We start from the raw sequence: 18,984 nt of genomic DNA on the forward strand, positions 1-18,984 counted from the left end.
CAATCACGTGCCAGAACAAAACTCCAGGCGTATGATAAGAAAATAACGAAGCGAAACGAGTCAGTCAAAGAATAACAAGGACTTCTCACAGGGGAGACAAAAAAAGAGGGAGGAAGTTGTGGAAGTTGAATCTGTGATATTTTCAAGTCTATTTCAAGACTGTTGGAAGACGAAGCGAAATCCGGTTAGGTGACATAAATAGTACGAGAAACTCACAAACAAACACACGAGGTAAACGCTACACACAAACACACACACACACACACACACACACACACACACACAACACTGACGGAGAGAGAGAGAGAGAGGGGGGGATAAAAAAAAAACTCTCTGCATCCTTAAAAGAGATAAACAAAAGAATTTTCTCTCTCCCCTTTGCTGGCATCAATAAAAAAAGCATAACTCCATTATAACCATCAAAATGTAAAAGACTTTAATATTTCTGTGAAGATTAAATTGACGCTAATGGGAACCGTAAAAGTGGCCTAACGTCGTTACAGACCAAAGGCACAAGTTTAAATGGACTTAAAGCGAGTTAGTCGGAGTATACACATGACCGACCAAACTTTACCTAAGGCAGGCTGGACCTCTCTCTCTCTCTCTCTCTCTCTCTCTCTCTCTCTCTCTCTCTCTCTCTCTCTCTCTCAGCCAATGCCACCAAGAAAGCAATCACATAACAATACCTGCACCTAATCCGTCGGTGTGAGTGTTATTGACTCCGCCTCTGTCCTGCCGCTGCCGTGCATGTCCGTCCGGTCTTTTATCCGCCGCGCTCCCTGGCGTGTGTCGGGCAGCGCGCTAACCTCCGGCTGCTGGGAGGACGTGGAATAGGAGGAGGAGGAGGAGGAGGAGGAGGTGAAGGTGGTCAGCGAGGCGTCCCCGCCACTTAGCTGAGGAACACAGCGGGGCACACACTTTGTGACACTCCTCGCTGCACATCTCCCCTCAGAGAGAGAGAGAGAGAGAGAGAGAGAGAGAGAGACGCCAGTACCCGAGCAGAAGCGACCGCCACTCCCTTGCTCAGGAACACGAACAGTTTTCTCACTTAGTAAAAGGATGGCAGGAATGACCATTAGCTGGTAAATTGGCATTTAGAATGTCCAATCACAGAAGCAGAAACGAACGTTCACTTGCAGAGGGGAGCGTTCAGGCCGCCCGTGCTGGGGCCGCGGCGAGGCTGAAACAAGTGCGCGCTTTTCATCTGATTCTGACTCGCTCCTGCCGGGAATCGTATCATCAGGAATTTAATAACTGCAATAATTCTGCCAAATGAAATGAGAAACAAGATATTGCTCCAAATTCACGGCGGGCGTAGCATAAATAGCTGGGTTTCCCATGGTCGCTACCCTTAATCTGCTCCACTACATACTCTAAATAAATAGTGCAGACGAAGAAATGTGAATAATTGGCAGGGCATGGAGCGGCGGCATTCAGCGCATGTTGATGGTTGAAGACGCGATACCTCACACGGACCGACCTCCTCCTCCTCCTCCTCCTCCTCCTCCTCCTCCTCCTCCTCCTCCTCCTCCTCCTCACCCCTGCTGGTCCATCTCCCCCTCCCCCTGGGTTGTCTGTCCGGGGGGATGGAGTGCAACGTCTCTCCATTACACTCTTCTCAAGTAGCCTTGATGGAATGAACACAGAGAGGAGGAGGTGGAGGAGTAGGAGGGAGAGAAAGAGAAAGAGAAAGGACAAAAAAAAAAAGAAATGGAGAGAGAAAGAAAGACCATCCCTCTGAGTGAACAACATTTGTGAGCCAAGATTTAAAAAAATAAACATGCGCCTTCGTACCTCTCGGGCTGCTAAGGTTAATAGTACATAAATCTCAGATAATGGATGGGGGTGCAGGTGCGCCAGATAGAGCAGAAGGGGCGGGATTGTGAGTCCACTAAGCAGGCATTCATAGCGCCGTCAGCCCCGCCGCCCGCCGCCACGCCCGAGCATCCATCACCCGCGGTCCCAACAAAGTGACACTATGATTGTTTGATTGCATGACGCCAGTCAGGGTCAGCACACGAGAGTGGGAGGAAGAGACGGCAGGAGGAAGGGACGGAAGACAGGATAGGAAGGGAGGGTCCGACTGGAAAAGATGAAGGGATGGAGAGGGAGGAGGAAGAGGGGGACGAGAAGAGGATGCAGGTATATCACAGGGAGGAGGAACAGGAGGAAGAGGAGGAAGACAGAATGGAACGAGGGAGAGGGCACTGAATGATCTCCAAATGTAAAGGCGCTTGAGAGAGAAGATGGACGAGGTTGCATGGAGAGGATGAAGGGACGAGGGGCAGGAGAGAACAAACACACACAGAGAGGGACCAGTGAAGGATGGACACACACACAACTGGCAACGGGAGGATTCAAAAACGAATAGCCGATAACAGAGTTTGCGAGGAGAGATGGTGTATGGCTTGGAGGGAAGGGAGAGGAGGGGAGAGAGAGAGAGAGAGAGAGAGAGAGAGAGAGAGAGAGAGAGAGAGAGAGAGAGAGAGAGAGAGAGAGAGAGACGCAGGGAGGAGGAGGAGGAGGAGGAGGAAGGAAAGGAGTAGGAGGGAGAGAGGTAAGGGGAGATTGGAGAACAGTCAGAATATGAAAGATAAAAATAACACACATCTATTTGCAAATGAAACAAACCGGGATAAAGAAGGAAAGACGGCAGGAGACAATAAACAGACAGACACAAAACAGACACCGTTCACAGTACTGGCACACACACGGGGAAAAAAAAAAACTAATTCAATTAAAACAAAAGAAGAACAAAGCGAAATATAAGGAAAAAATACATCACTACACAAAATTACAAATCGAGGGAGGGGGAGGGGAAGGGGTGGAGGGTTGGAGGGGCGGAGGAAAGGGTGGAGGGAAGCGTAATTAGAGGCAGGTGATGCGAGTCCCGGAGTTGCTCTGGTCGTGTTTTTATTGGTCAATTAGGCGGGTGATTAGGGTCAGAAATAGACGGGGATTATGATGAGGAAGGTCAACTAATCACCAAGTCCACCGACGACCCTCTGCTAAACACACCAATTTGGACCGACGCGCCGAGCCGACCTGGTGAAATGCAGCGAGTAATCTTACTTTCCCTACCCAATAATTAAAGCTTTTTTTGTATATATTTTGTATTATTATAGTTCAGGTAGAGTTTTTTTTAATTTTTTTTCGTTTCTTTTAATGTTTTATTCTTTATTTCCAACACTTCCTTTCGTTCGTTTCTAGAAGCGAAGATTAGTTTCAAAAGCAATCCGGATCAATAAATAAAATACAAAAGCATCCAGATAAATAGATTGATAAAATAAGAGAACGATAACAAATATGCCTCGTTTCAAATCCTCTTATAAAGAAAGGAATAAATATTTCTTTATATATATTTTTTTTACACACATGTGAGGAATTATCTCAGGTTTGCTTCGTTTCATATAATTGAGGGAGGGGCGATAATGCTGAGAGTGGTGATGTAGCGGTGTGGTGCTGGCAGTGGTAGAGTGACTGTCTGTGGTGCTGGTGGTAGTGTCTGTGGTGATGTAGCAGTGTGGTGTTGTGTGTGGATATGGTGGTGACGGTGGCAGTGTGGCCCAATGGTTGTCTGATGGTGTAGTGAAGTGGTGAGGTGTGGATGTGGCGGTGATGGTGGTAGTGTGGCTGTACTGGTAATAATAGTAGAGGTGGTGGTGGTGGTGGTGTGGTGTCTATAGTGTACCTGTGTGGTTTTGTGGTGTGCACGTGTGGGTGATGGTGGTAGTGTGGCTGGGCTGACAGTGGTAGTGGTGGTGGTGTGGCGTGATGTGGAGGAGGTGGAACAGGTGCGTGCGACCTCCACTTGGCGTCGGCAGCAGAGCGGAGCTGGGTAAAAGCAGCAACAGCAGGAGGGAGAGAGAGTGAAGCGACCACCTGCCTCCACTTCCTCCTTCCCTCCCTCTCTCCCACCCTCACTCCCTCCCTCTCTTCCTGGCTCACTGACTCCCTCCACATGACTCTCCACTCATGACTCCCCGGCAGCAGCATCTCACAGGCCTTACAAGTTAACAAGCTAACGACGCCATCTACCCGGTGTAAACCACGGGCGTCTCAGCACCTGTCGCCGGTAAACATCAGCCACTAACCCATTGGCAGCTTGGTCTGATTAGCGAGATAGACCATCGCCTTTAGACTCGCCCTAAATAGAACGAGTCGCTACCGAGGGAATAAAAATACTGGGTTGTGAGTCCTTAGTGAGTTCAGCCCAACCCTCGCTGCTCGTTACCTTCTGTCACCTTCTGTCACTCATCGAGGGAAAAAAAGTTACGGTAGCGACAGCCGCTGTGTGTTGACCTTTGCACCTGGTTCAGGCGTGAGAGGGCGTATACTTGCCCAGAGAAAGCTTAGATGATATCCAAACATCTTTAAATGTTTTAATACTTTACCATAGGAAGTTAGATAACACATCGTAGTACCTTAAAACATTCTAATACTTTTCCAGTATTTTATTTATTTATTTATATACTGAAAAAAAAAAATACGAGATGGCACTCGTTACGGTTCTCATAATATCTTTCCTCCTAAAATAAGAATCCCAAGAACACTCCATATCCGATATTCTAACCCAAAGAAAGAATAGCGTCATTATAAACAATCATAAACAAAAATGCTTTAATTTTTATGAGCTTTTCTGAAAATCGATGCGGAGAGCTGTCTCCTTTTCTTAATTTTCACCTTTAAAAGAACGTAAATTTGGGGAAAATTTTAAAGCACTCACACCTTTCACCCTGGACGAGGCAGAGAAAACGAAACGAAGAGATCACTTAAGTAAGAACTTATTGAAGCAAAAATCGAGAAATCACACAAAAAATGCAAACAGTTTGTTGACGAAGATGACAAGAGACAAAATCCAGCACACCCCCTGGTCAACGTCGAGGAGCAACAGGGCAGATGAGACGCCCACACACGCCTACACACGCCCACACGTCACTAATACAACATCCTTCCCTTGACGAATAAATTGACGAGGAGCGGATAGCACGGCGGGAGGAAATAGCGTTAGGGTGACCTGTGGGTGACACCGGGAGGGCACGAGGGTAATTGCGTGTAATTGCCAACTATAGTCGAGTCCCGAAATTGCCACGCGCCCGCTGGAATACATAAAAATACAAACAAGGGAAAGGATACGATACGTGAATTGGTGGACGTGGTGCTGATGGGGTGGCGGGGTGGCGAGTGGATGAGTGTTGTGGATGAGTGCGGTGGATGAGTGTGGGTGAAAGGAGGTACCAGCAAGTGGATGTTCATTGGGTGAAAACGACGAGTGTTCAACCCGAGGAGAAGAAATAATCTGAATGTTTTGGCGAGTAAAAGTAACAAAAGGTATGGGTGATGAGTAATAGTGAGTGAAAAAGATGAGTGTTCAGCCTGAGAAAGGGAAGAAGGAAGAATAATCAGAGTGTTTTGGCAGGTGAGAGTAACAAAAACTATGGGTGATGAGTAACAGGTGGGTGAAGAAGAAAGTGAGTGTTCAGGCTGAGGGAGAAGAGGAGGAGGTGGGATCCGAGTGCTTTGGCGGGTGATGGATGAGGTCGATGTGGCTGACTGAACCTCATTGCCGGCGAGAGGAACTGGTTGAGGAGGTGTAATCATAGGAGACTTGGATGTATTAAGTTCCCGCAGACACCACCCTCACCCCGCGTCCTCAGGCTGAATAAAAACTGTAAAATGTCATAAAAATACATGATTAAAACCCAAATCCTGGCTACTGACCTTTTGTAAACTTGGGAAGGAATATAATTAGAATCTATCCATCCACCCACACACACATATAAGACCCCTGTGTGTGTGTGTGTGTGTGTGTGTGTGTGTGTGTGTGTGTGTGTTTTCGTTTGTTTTCGTTGTGTTTTTGCGCTTAACTTGCTTCTGTGAGTTATCATCTCTCGGCTTCTCGTATGCTTTTTTTATATGCTTGTGGTTGCCGCTCTCTCGTTTCTCATCTTTATCTCATTATTTATTAGTTTTCTCTCCTTTTTCCAGTCTTTTTACATTTAACGGGTCTCCATCACGGTTCGTCACTCGTCTTCTGAGCTTCATCTCCTTCCCTTTCGCCGCCCTTTCCTATACACTTCATTATCTCCCTTACGTCCTTCATCGCCTCTCCTGTTATTACTCTCTCTCTCTCTCTCTCTCTCTCTCTCTCTCTCTCTCTCTCTCTCTCTCTCGCTCCTTCCTTCCTCCTCCTCCCTGGCCACTAATTAAGAGCATCTCATGTGAGGTTGGTTGAGCATATACAACTTAGGAAGCTGTCCCCTCAGACGCGAGATGGAACCTTGTTTACCGCTTCATTAAGGGCCAATTACCGCGTGTTGTGGCCGGGTGGGTGACGGCACTGATGACAGCCTCCTAATTAGCCTTATCTCCACGATTATGCCGCCCGATAATCTGATCTACGTAATTAACATCTTTAGTTTAGCTGCAAGGAAGAACAGAGAACGGCGGTGGGGTGGCGGTGGCTGGGTGGTGGTGGTGGTGGTGGTGGTGGTGTTGGCGATGGTGGTAGTTATGGTGGTGGTAGTGGTGGTGGTGTGTGTTGAGTAGGAGGGTGTGTGTTGTGTGGGATGCTGCTGGGATGTTGCTGCTACGTGATCTCTCTCTCTCTCTCTCTCTCTCTCTCTCTCTCTCTCTCTCTCTCTCTCTCTCTCTCTCTCTCTCTCTCTCTTCCTGCTTTTTTGTCCACGTTCTCTTTCAGTCTTTCCTCTTGTTCATTTTATTCGTCGTCTCCCCTACCGTAAAAGTTTGTCCTCATCTTCCTCCTCCTTCTTCTTCTTCTTCTGCTCCTCGTCTTCCTCCTTCTCCCTTTTTTTCAGTCATCTTCTCTGCTTTCACCTTCCTCTCACACTACACGGTTGCTGTGTGTGTGTGTGTGTGTGTGTGTGTGTGTGTTCGTGTGGAGTAACTAAACAACTGTCAGCGAATTCACGACTACTATTTGCATGACTGTCACTCACCAAATAATGAAGAGATCCTCCCATTGACCCCTCCACAGTCATCTCCCCACTAAGTAACACCACCCAAAACAAACCTCACCTTAACACGAAAATAGACGAACAATGCAGATTACCAACTATGAAAACCTGAGATTCTGACAAGATAAAAAAAATAAATAAATAAAAAATTGAACAGCCAGACAGACAGCAAAGGATGAGGCGGCAGCTTTCTAAAGTACTAAAGGACCACGTTACCCTTCACACAGCTGTCCCCGACCCTCACCCTCCCCCCGACAGCCGCTGGGGGGACTGGAGGGGGAAGGTGGAACGCGGGGGAGGTTGAGGGAGGACGGGGGGGAGGGAGCATCAGACATGGGAGTCACCAACCACGCGAAAGCCATCTGGTGTTCGAAATAGGAACGTCTCCATCTCGTTTTCTTTTATCCCGAGCGCTCTATATCTCAATGCATTATTCTAGGGGTGAATCTAAAGCGTTTTAAAGCAGAATGCATCGTTCAGGTGGTGATTGTTAGTGAATAAATGGCTGTGGGTGTTTCAGTGAGTAGCGTTGGTCTTTCTTTAGTCTTGGGACGTGTGTGTGGACGGTGCGGCCTCGGTCTGAGTGGTGTAATTCAGTCATTCCATCTCTTAAAACCGAGGTGGTGATGACCCTCCATCTAAATTGCCTCATTTCCTCTACATCCCCTTCGTTAGCAATTATTCCCTGCTCCCTCACAGCCCTCCTCCTCCTCATCCTCCTCCTCCTTTCACCCTCTCCTTTTCCAGCTCTTCTTTCTCTTCTTCTAGTCTGAGCACACAACACCACATCAGCCAGGCTAGTTCCGTCCCCTCCCTCACGCACCGCACAGCCTGTCTCCATTAATAAGCCTCGTGGAAGAACAGCTGCCAGAAATTGGGTTATTTTAATACAGACAACTAGATGAGTTAGATATGAAGATGCATTAGCTGGGATGTGAGCTTCAGCCTTTTTATTTCAACGTGGGTGACTCAGAGTGGGAGTGAAAGAGGCAGCGGTGAATAATGAATAGAATAAAAAAAAGAAAGAAAGAAAGAAGAGAACTCGTATGATGAAAGATGATCAAAGAGAAAAGACGACTGGAATTGAAGTTAGGAAATCAGGATGGACAGTTGCAGATGGATGAGTGACGTGGACATGAGCAAGAAGTGTAGAGTGTGTGTGTGTGTGTGCAAGAGAGAGAGAGAGAGAGAGAGAGAGAGAGAGAGAGAGAGAGAGAGAGAGAGAGAGAGAAAGAGAGAGAGAATAAAAAAAGAAGCTTGAGCAAAGGCAAGCTGAAGTAAAATACGGGAGAAGGAGGAGAGATACTGAACAAAGCTTGTAATGGAAGGGAGTGCGGAGTGGGCGGAGGGAGAGGAGGAGGAGGAGGAGGAGAGGAGGGTGAGGAGGGAGGAGGAGGAGGAGGAGGAGGAGGAGGAGGAGGAGGAGGAGGAGGTAAGAGTGAGTGGGGTGAGAAGGGTTGGAGGTGAGTGGTGAAGGAGGAGGAAGAGGAGGAGGATGTAGACTAACGAGAGAGAGAGAGAGAGAGAGAGAGAGAGAGAGAGAGAGAGAGAGAGGAGAGAGAGAGAGAGAGAGAGAGAGAGAGAGAGAGAGAGAGAGAGAGAGATTCAAACAACACACACAGTCTAGCATGAAGTATCTCGCGCACACCAACACCAAGCTTGACAAGGAATAAGGAATCGAATCGTGTCCTTAACAAAGACTAATCGCTTCGTGAGGTCGTAAGCTTCAACCCTTTATAGTCCTGCCTACCTTGAGCACAGGTGAGGGGTAGAATCTGAACACTTACGTCATTTATATCCAGAGAGGAGGACCGTGCGTGTGTGTGTGTGTGTGTGTGTGTGTGTGTGTGTGTGTGTGTGTGTGTGTGTGTGTGTGTGTGTGTGTTAAGGTCTCTCTCTGGATTTCAACCAATAAACCGTTCAATATATTTAATGATTCATGGGCTAAACTTAAACAAATCATGAGTCCCCTGCAAGCTGCGAAACACCAAACACGTCTTATTCATGGGTGAATGTATATTAACAAGCATTGGATCAGGAATTAGGAGAAAGCAGAGTGGAATATTAAGACATGATATTGTTCTGCTTAATATGAATAGGTGTTTTATAAGTAACCAAAATTTACACACACACACACACACACACATACACACACACACACCACACACACACACGTATCTCAGGTAACACACAGAACACAAAGACAAATACATGTCATTCAAAGTCAAATTTCAAATAATAATTTACTCTCACTCAATTCCATTGCAATTAAGAGATACAATAGAATGCGATTAAAAATGACTACCCATTTTTTGTTCATATGCATAAGGGTTTTTATTCTTACAAATCATTTTCCCCTCGTGAAACTCTATATGGATGCCAATTTACTTTCAGTCAATTAGTTGCTCATGAAAAAAAAAAAAAAAATTAGAGTTTCAGGTCAGCCGTCCGGTACATGAATATATACTTCTCCGTAGACAAAAGTATGCTTAATTTACTGGCAAATACGATCTCTTTCACAAGCAAACATTTTTCTGACAGAGTCCTCTTTTTTTCCGGAGGTGGATAACAATGGCTCATATGTTCTGGATATAATTGCAATATTCATAAGCCATTCAGAGTGTGTAATTGATGTGGGGGAAAAAAAGGTTAGCATTTGATCCGTGGCTCCGTGATCTCCGCCTGTGTGGTGCTCGCCCGACTCTTTCGTACCATTAGACAAAAATCGTAATTAGGTATTAGAATGATGATGATCAAAGCGACAGTAGCACGTGACCTTCTGCGCCTCCCACTGCGGTGCTCCCCTCCTGACGGTGAAAGTGGTGGTGGTGGTGGTGGTAAAGGTGGTGGTAAAGGTGGTGGTTTTACATGAAGTCACGGAGAAAAGGGTGCCTTAGAGAGAGAGAGAGAGAGAGAGAGAGAGAGAGAGAGAGAGAGAGAGAGAGAGAGAGAGAGAGAGAGAGAGAGAGAGAGAGAGAGAGAGAGAGAGAGAGAGAGAGAGAGCAGTAAAGACAGTAAGGGGAGATCAGGCTAAATGCGTTTCTCTTGTCTCAGATAAGCCTATCATGACTTTCCTGGCTCAGTCCTGCCCGAAGCTACTCCATGCACCTCCCTGCTCCCTCCACCCCTCACATTCTTTATGTCTTTTTTCCGCCACTTTCCTTGCTTTTGCTTGGCGGCGAAGAAGTCACTCCTCCACTCAGGCCACGAGACTCACGGGGCCACGAACCACGGAACCATTCTCCCGACGGAAAAGTAAGAATCAGGTGTGCTAAGGTAGAAATCTTGTATTGGATTCTAAGCTCAATTTCCCGGCTTTCGTAATTGCTTAAAGGTGTCTCATTGCTCTTATTTTACACGTCTGGTTTATAGCCGCCTCACAGCTGCCTTTCGGAGTGTTTTTCTGCGTCGTTTTAAGTGCTGGGGGAGGAGGACGAGGAGGAGGAGGAGGAGGAGGAGGAGGAGGAGGAGGAGGAGGTGGTGGAGAGGAGCAGCGACCCCCAGCAACGCCAGACACATCAGGATGAGGGAGGAAGAGGGCACCCCACACCACACCACAGCACGCCACGCCACGCCGCCTTCGCAAAGCTTAAATGTTTCACGTCTGGCTTGCCACTCGGGCAGGCGAGGGCGCGGTCTCAACACTCCACCTTCCTGCCTTATCCCGCCCCACTCATCCGCCTCTCACTGCCCCTCACTCATCACCGCCCACTCCACCGCCTCTCCCTCCACTCCTCCTCCTCCTCCTTACCTCCGCCTGCGATCTTGCATCACCAAACACTGCTGCCGAGGGACCTGCTTCCTTCCTCTCATCACCACTACCAGCAGGAGCCCTTCACTAAACAAAAAACACGCACACGCACGCACGCACACACACACACACACACACACACACACACACACACACACACACACACACACACACACACACACACACACACACACACACACGCACACACAAGTATCTTTCATCTGCACCAAACTCGCAATTTATTAACAAAACGATAAAATCCCTCCACCCACCACTTGAATGCATTAGCGATTTTTCAAGTTCACAACCACAAAGCGAAAGAATTCAGGCAATTACTGAATCAATGGAGGAATAAGTGAAACTGTAGCCGCGATGCAAAACCGGTCCTGAGGCGCATAAAACAAGGCGGCGCGGTGACAGAGCCACGAAAGGTCACCGGGGGGATCAGGAGGAGGATGCTGGGGCGTCCTGAAGGATACTAGAGAGAGAGAGAGAGAGAGAGAGAGAGAGAGAGAGAGAGAGAGAGAGAGAGAGAGAGAGAGAGAGAGAGAGAGAGAGAGAGAGAAAATTTCGCAAAGAAGGAGACGCAAAGAGATAACGACAAAGACAAGAACAAGAAGCACATCGTTGCAAAGGACTCTTGCCAATCATCTCCGTGTCATCTTCCTCCCTAACACAAACCCAAACGGCATTCACTCAAACCACACCAAGAAATACAATAAAAAAGCAGAGAAAAATCAAAGGAGAGATGGTATCGCAAGCTTAAGATGGAGTGTTTACGTGTAGCCGGAGCCTTGCAAGAGTGGCGGCGGCGGAGGCGAGAGGCGGAGAATCCATTTATTATGCTACACGAATACAGATAAGAGTTATCAGTGAAAAAATGAAGCAGTTATCCTTTGACTGTAGGTACATGGCCCGCTATCTCTCCCTCACCACATAAACCACTCGACACCCGCCGTAACAAGCCCCGCGCCGACCTGCCCCTTGCCGCCCTTAAGCGTGGGACACCTTAACCCGTGTCCCCTTGATTGTGGACACCGCCAGATACTTTCTCTTCAGGACACTCCCACCTGGCCTCCCTCAGACGCTGCCACATGTATTCCAGGGATAGTGCCCAGTGTACATTAATTTCCCTATTAATTCCATGGCCTGATAAACTTAAAGCCGACAAGGACATTCATCTATCAGACCCTTAAGGTGATTATGCGAGTGTGGATGGGCGGTGGGAAGAAAGGGTTGTGAGGTGTGTGTGTGTGTGTGTGTGTGTGTGTGTGTGTGTGTGTGTGTGTGTGTGTGTGTGTGTGTGTGTGTGTGTGTGTGTGTGTGTGTGTGTGTGTGTGTGTGTGTGTGTTAAGGCTTCTTTGGCACTGGGTTTCAACTAATAGACTGCTCAATAAACGGAATGTTTGACCGAAAAAAAAAATCACGTCTTACTCATGGATAAATCGGTATTAAGATCTACTGTATTAGTGTGTGTGTGTGTGTGTGTGTGTGTGTGTGTGTGTGTGTGTGTGTGTGTGTGTGTGTGTGTGTGTGTGTGTGTGTGTGTGTGTGTGTGTGTGTGTGTGTGTGTGTGTGTGTGTGTGTGTGTGTGTGTGTGTGTAACCTTTTCGTGCGTCCGCTCCACAATCCTGGGTGAGGCATATTTTTCTACATGAAGTACTGTAGGCTCTTACTTCCACTGCCTTTCATGTATCGAGCTGCCTGGGGCCTTACACATCAAAGTAGAGCCGTCTGCCTCGCGTCCAGGCCGAGAGATAACTGGAAAAGCTCTCAGGATATCAGTCATTTCAAGGGTGGCGTTTCCGGCACCTGTGCTTATAGCAGAGAGTGCCGCTAAAGTGGGTGCCACTCTGAACTAAAGTGAGTGAGATATAAGCATGTGTCCTTGACGCGCACGGAAGAGAGAGAGAGAGAGAGAGAGAGAGAGAGAGAGAGAGAGAGAGAGAGAGAGAGAGAGAGAGAGAGAGAGAGAGAGAGAGAGAGAGAGAGAGAGAGAGAGTCTGTACCTATAAGTTCCTCAGCCACACTGGAAGGGCCTCTAGTTTTTACTTCCGGGGATGGTGACCTGAGCAGTATTCAAACTCGCCAGGTCGTGCGCTGTGCAAATACTTTACGAAGCAGCGTGCGTGGGCGTCCTGCTCCTGCCTCAGCCCTGCAGGAGAGACAGACGGCGAGAGTGAGTCTCCTTTGGGAACAGAAGTATGGGGAACGAAGAGGACGCAACGCGTATCATTAAGGATCAGAAACTACAAGAGTTGCAGGTAATGATCTCGCTTCGGGACTTGTTAGGGGAATCATTTGTGCCTGAAAACCCTTCACTAGAACTCCCCTAACCCCCCTCCCCGCTGCCCTCACCCTCCGCACGGTGACGGCAGCGATTCAGCAGGAGGGAGGGAGCGAGGAAGGCGGGGAAGGGAGGAGGGATCCGAGGCAGGGCGTGCTAATGAGGCTGGGGCTCCCGGGTCCGTTCACACCCATAATGAGGCTCACACCGCCCCGCCTTAACTTAACTAACACCGCTACTTCCCACCCGCGCCTCAGCCTCCCTGCCAGAATGCCTTACCCAACTTTTCTTTTTATTATTTACTGTGGTTCACTTTTTCCACGATCCACCCTCGCCTCCCAGCGCTGACTTCGATCACCTCTGAGATAAACACTTGTGCAATTTGCATCATGAAATTTACATGACCAGAACCAGTGCCTGACCCCGTTATAGGAGGACCTGGCGCCTTCCCCTCACTCGCTATCCCTTCTGCGTCTTCACCTCTCCCAGCTTTGTTCCTCCACCTTTGCTCCTAAGCCTCCTCCTTGTAGCTTTCCTGTTCCATGCCTCCCTCCTTGCTTCTTTCCTTCTTTCTACCTTTCGAAATCCCTCCTCCTCCTCCTCCTCCTCCTCCTCCTCACACGGGCTTCCAGCTGTACTTCACCTTCGGACGCTCGTGTCGGCAGGTTACCCGCGGCATTTTGACTCACAATACATACAAATAAAATAACTTCGCTTAAAAAAATCTGAAGACAATCCGATCGGCGATGTGTTTTTCAGGACGTGAAGCCGCCAGGAGCAAGGGTCTGCCTCGCCCCCACCCGCCTCGCCCCGCTCCACTTCGCCTCTTGGGACCAGGATTACCTCAGATTTGGAAGTTTTCAACATATCTCGGAGGCCACAAAGTAAATGCTAGCTTTTTCTAGCGTAAAATTTCAGTCCATTCGCTTTTTTTCCCGTCCCCATACACAGGCGAGGAAGGAAAAAATGAGTCATCCATATTTTATCATACTTTCGCAGAACAAAAGCTGCGCGCCACTTCTGAGGAAAACAGCGGATACACACAGTCGAAAATTGACGTGTATGTTTTAAAAGCAGTTCAGTCATGTGCCGCCAGACGATTGATATCTTCAAGCACTTGGCAGGGAATGGATGCATACATATTTCAGAGGCCAAGAGGACGTTAAGCAATATGTACACTCCCACTCCACCTCCTCCACTTCTCTGCTCCTCCTCCTCCTTCTCTCTTCCTCCTCCTCCTCTCCCTCTTTCCCTTTCTCCTCCTCCTCTAGTTTTATTGGGGCGAGGGGAAGGGGTGACCACGACAAAAGGAGCGGCAGTCGTACATACCTGACCCAATATCCAATCGTGCCTTCCCTAAGCCCCACCCTGCACCCCTCACTGAGTGTCCTGCCTGTCCCGGCCGTCCACTGCTCCAAAGCCTCCTTCCACTCGCCTCGCAGCAACAAAACAACGTCCTCAAGCCCTGAAGGGAGGCGCCACTGACCCGTGCATCGATCACTCACCCATTGGACTCTATACTTCATGCTTCACCCACGTAAATCTGAACAAACTTGCTAATAAAGGATTCATGGGGTGAGAAATGTCCGCCAGGTGCTTAAGGTGATCGACGTGAACGATAAACACGTTTGAGAAGTTAGCAGTGACAAATAACAGATGCAGTAACAGCGCAGCGGGTCACCTGAGCTATCAAAACATTACACCTTTCGCATGAGAGAGAAAGCGAGAGAGTGGGGGAGGGAGAGGGAGGGGGAATCAAGGCAGGTAAACGAACACACCTGCAACGTCACTTTTGTCCACGAAACCTGGCAGTGTCGCTCCCCAATTGCCGCGGCAGAGAAATAAAAAATGGGACCAATCAAAAACACGACTTTTGTTCGCCCTTCTTCACCTGAGTCAGTCTCGTTACGGACCTTTTAGAGCCCCCCACTCTCGGGTATTATTGCTAGCTCTCGGCTTTTTATTTTTCATGCCTTCCCCCCTGTTCGACAAATCAGAGATAGGTGGAAATATTGCGCTGCCCGTCCGTCTGCCCTGCCTTGTCTCTTATTGAAGGTCCACGCTCACTGTTCTGCTTCATGAGACGGATGCGGAACACACGCACGCCTCACCTCACTTGTGCTCTCAAGGCACGCCAGGTGACATTATTACTCTACCTGGGAATAATAACTAGTCTCACCAATCTTTCCTTTACCGCCTCCATTTACAAGGGAAAGTCATTATAAGAACATGCATTTTAATTTCATATTGCTCCACTTTAGATGATGATATTAAGTGACCCCGCCTGTACTCCTTTTTGTACCTACGTTTAAAAGGAAAAGTTGTAAGAATTTGTATTATATTTTATGTTGCTGAACTTTATAATGCAAGTGGCATCATGTCTATTCGCTCTTTTATTAAAGAAACTTGCATTATACTTTCATTCTTTAACTTTACGCACAAAATAATGCAAGAGGAGTCGTTTTAATCTCTACAAAAGGAAAATTATACGATAGGAGCATTGCACTCAATTTTCCTATAAAGTCCATTAGGTAAAAATTCACTCCTTAATTAACCTTCATTAACCTTACAACGAATGCGCAGAAGAACCATCACTCACCTATACACGAAACTGAAGCAAAGGACTTGGATAATTGATAGCATTTACTTACACTATCCCATCTCGTAATCCTTTATCATTAACCAGCCACATCAACCCCAACCTCACCCCTCTTGACCCCACCCTCCTCCCCACCTCGGATGAAACCAAGTAGGGACGTGTTTTAATGACGTAGGAGGCGAGGCGGGGGATGGAGGGGGGTTAGCCAGCCTGCCCCACCTACCCCTCCAGCTTCACTAATGAGAAGAATAAATGATACACCTGAATCGTTCCTCGCCTCGGCCCGCACGAAGAGGAGAGGTGATGAGGGAGAGGGAGAGGAGAGGGGGAGGAGGGAGGGAGAGATGAAAGGGAGGAAGAGAGAGAAGGAAAAGGGGAAAAGGTGACTAGGAGGGTGGATGAAGAGTAAGAGAAAGAGAGAGAGAGAGAGAGAGAGAGAGAGAGAGAGAGAGAGAGAGGGAGAGAGAGAGAGAGAGAGAGAGAGAGAGAGAGAGAGAGAGAGAGAGAGAGAGAGAGAGAGAGAGAGAGAGAGACGAAGCAAGATATAAAGAGGATAGAGAAGAGTGAGGAAGACAGTGCTGGGGAGAGAGAGAGAATGGCTTAAGAGAAGAGCAGAAAGGGACAGAGTAACGAGAGGGGAGAGAAATGGATGGAGAAAAGGGGCAGAGAAACGAGGCGTGTGGACGTATTGAGGTGACGAAAGAAAAGACCACGACAGAAAAGAGAGGAGAGAAAAATCAAGCAAACCACAACTCCATCACATACGTTGTCTCATTCCCTTTCAAGCGGGTAACTAAAATAAATAAAAGAAATAATAACACGACGATTCAATGGCAAGATACAATTGTAGGCTTCACTCCCCCCAGCTTCCATCAGCCTCCATTCCTCGAGGGAGTAACAGTAGAGCCGAGGAGATGAGAAAAGAAAACGCTACACATCAGGATGAGGCAATGTAATTAGATAGGAGCTAATTAATAAACATAAAAAGGGATGATAGCCTCTCTCAAGCCCCAGACACATGCCACTAAACCAGAAGTGGAAGTTCTCCCCCCCCATTTCCCTTAAAGCTCACCACCTAAGCTTACAACACCTCACCTAACCTAACCTAACCTCACGTAACCTAACCTAACTTCACCTTACCAATCCTCACCTCACTTAACCTAACCTAACTTAACCTAACATAACATACCCTATCCAAACACACGACTATCACCACATTAACTGACACTTGTATTCCTCTTTCGTCTCTCCCTTTCGCCTCTACCGTTCTCTCACGCCTCCACGCCCTCCAGGTGTTCGTGGCGCAGCGCATAGTGGCCACACCTGAGCCACCTGGCCTTGTTACTTTGTCGGCAAGGGAACGGGAGTCTTGGAATCTGAGAGAGAGAGAGAGAGAGAGAGAAACCCCACGCCTCTCTCTCTCTCTCTCTCTCTCTCTCTCTCTCTCTCTCTCTCTCTCTCTGGTTTGTGTAGAATTTATACTTATATTCCTCTTTTGACGGTGATAGACAGATAAATAGATAGAGAGACGGGCAGGTCGGCGGCGGTAACATTTTCGAAATAGTATATTGTGAGGAGGCACCTTTCTATACAGGATCCCTAGGTAGTTACGGCTTACAAGTGGACACTGGCCATTGGAGACACACTCGAGTAATATCGTCTGTATCCAATTACCGGCGATCTAAGACCCCTACTCGGAGGTAAACATGTTAACAAAGCCATTGAGGAGCTGCTGGTCTGGGCGGCGCCATTCTCCCGGGCTGTGCTGAGGAGGCCCTAATTGACTTAGCCTCCGAGACTCGACGAGCACAAAACTGATGGTCAACACTCGCCGACCTGACCCGTGTGTGTGTGTGTGTGTGTGTGTGTGTGTGTGTGTGTGTGTGTGTGTGTGTGTGTGTGTGTGTGTTTTCCCTCTCCTTCTTCGTCATCCTTGCCCTCTCCTCCCCTCACCTTCTCCCACATCCGCACATTTTTAGACACTGAATGCGATCATATGAGAATTCCACAATTTACGGCTCGAAAATTTACCATCCCGTGGACAAGACTGCTGCCTCTGGGGGCATTCAGCGGCCTGGGGAAGGGGAAGCTGCTGCTGGCGCACACACACACACACACACACACACACACACACACACACACACACACACACACACACACACACACACACACACACACACTCACATACACACGGACCTTTCATGCCATTGATCTTCACCCCTGCACTCGCCTCAAGAACCATGAAGACAGACAGATAGCCAAATATACACCGATAGACAGACGGACGGATAGAAAAAGACAGGCGAGCCTCACAGGTGAATGGTCAAGCAGACAGATGGATGGAGGGACGCAATCACCTGAGTTCCCGGAGCAGCGAGACAGAGGCATTGCAAGAGATCAAACTGTTGGTCGCTTCACCCTCCAGCCGCCAGCCACTTGTAGAGAGAAGCCAATTTTCAGCCACCACGGTAGAGCGACTTGTGTAGAGAGGTGAATGTGGCATCCACACGCCACTAACAAGCGTCCACAGCAAGCAGTGCCATTTCTAAACCCTCTCTAGTGGGCGGCAGCATCACAGTGCCGCAGATTCAGGTCAGTGGAGATAATAGAAACTTGTTATCAGTTTCTTCGAAGTGGAAGCGTCTAATTAGTGTTGCTATCATTGACATGTGTGGCAACGTAAAATCCTATTGAAATTCTTACTGGTGGTTCATCGAAAAGTCTTGCTCTTGATCATCATTTCTGTTTCTTGCGCCACTTATTTTTCTTTCTTTTTTCCCCGGGACTTGGGGAGGCGGTCAGTAAGGTTGTCACGGAGTAATTCACAATGAGGAATGAAATGGAGGTTCAGGCCAAGAGAGGTGATTTCTTTCTCCTTTGTGATACACGTATCGGTGTCTCCAGAAGCGCAATTAGCGACTTCTGTTATTATGGATTGTTCTGCCATTTTGCGTTGTGCTCAGTGAGAGAGAGAGAGAGAGAGAGAGAGAGAGAGAGAGAGAGAGAGAAGAGAGAGAGAGAGAGAGAGAGAGAGAGAGAGAGAGAGAGAGAGAGAGAGAGAGAGAGAGAGAGAGAGAGAGAGACCATCCCTCCCCCCACACACACGTACACACAATCTCCCACTACTACAAGCACATGCATACATCCTTGCCCACCTACACCACACACACACACACACACACACACACACACACACACACACACACACACACACACACACACACAGACAAACACCAATGAACACTGACTCGCAGGCTCCCTCCAGACAGCAATTTCACAACCCTTCACTATTAAAAGCGATGCATCAGACAAAACTCGCTGTAAACAAGAGAACGCAACACGCTTTCCCCCCCCAGCGTCCCGTGGGAGC

General features: G+C 48.1%; 1 protein-coding gene across 8 annotated transcripts in view; it reads right to left on the reverse strand.

Moving 5' to 3' along the window:
* LOC135090606 (uncharacterized) overlaps window positions 1–18,984 on the reverse strand; it is a 239,621-nt gene that overhangs the window by 132,026 nt on the left and 88,611 nt on the right. Inside the window, exon 1 of one of the 8 annotated variants that reach the window (XR_010262053.1) lies at window positions 687–1,885. The exons of 5 other annotated variants lie outside the window; for them this stretch is intronic. The gene's annotated coding sequence lies outside the window, so the exon portion shown is untranslated. Of the gene's footprint in view, window positions 1–686; window positions 1,886–18,984 lie in introns of those variants that run through there. 2 more of the 8 variants (XR_010262054.1, XR_010262057.1) reach the window with 2 other exon arrangements.

Source organism: Scylla paramamosain, chromosome 35 (genome assembly GCF_035594125.1).
Source record: "Scylla paramamosain isolate STU-SP2022 chromosome 35, ASM3559412v1, whole genome shotgun sequence".
NCBI lineage: Eukaryota > Metazoa > Arthropoda > Malacostraca > Decapoda > Portunidae > Scylla > Scylla paramamosain.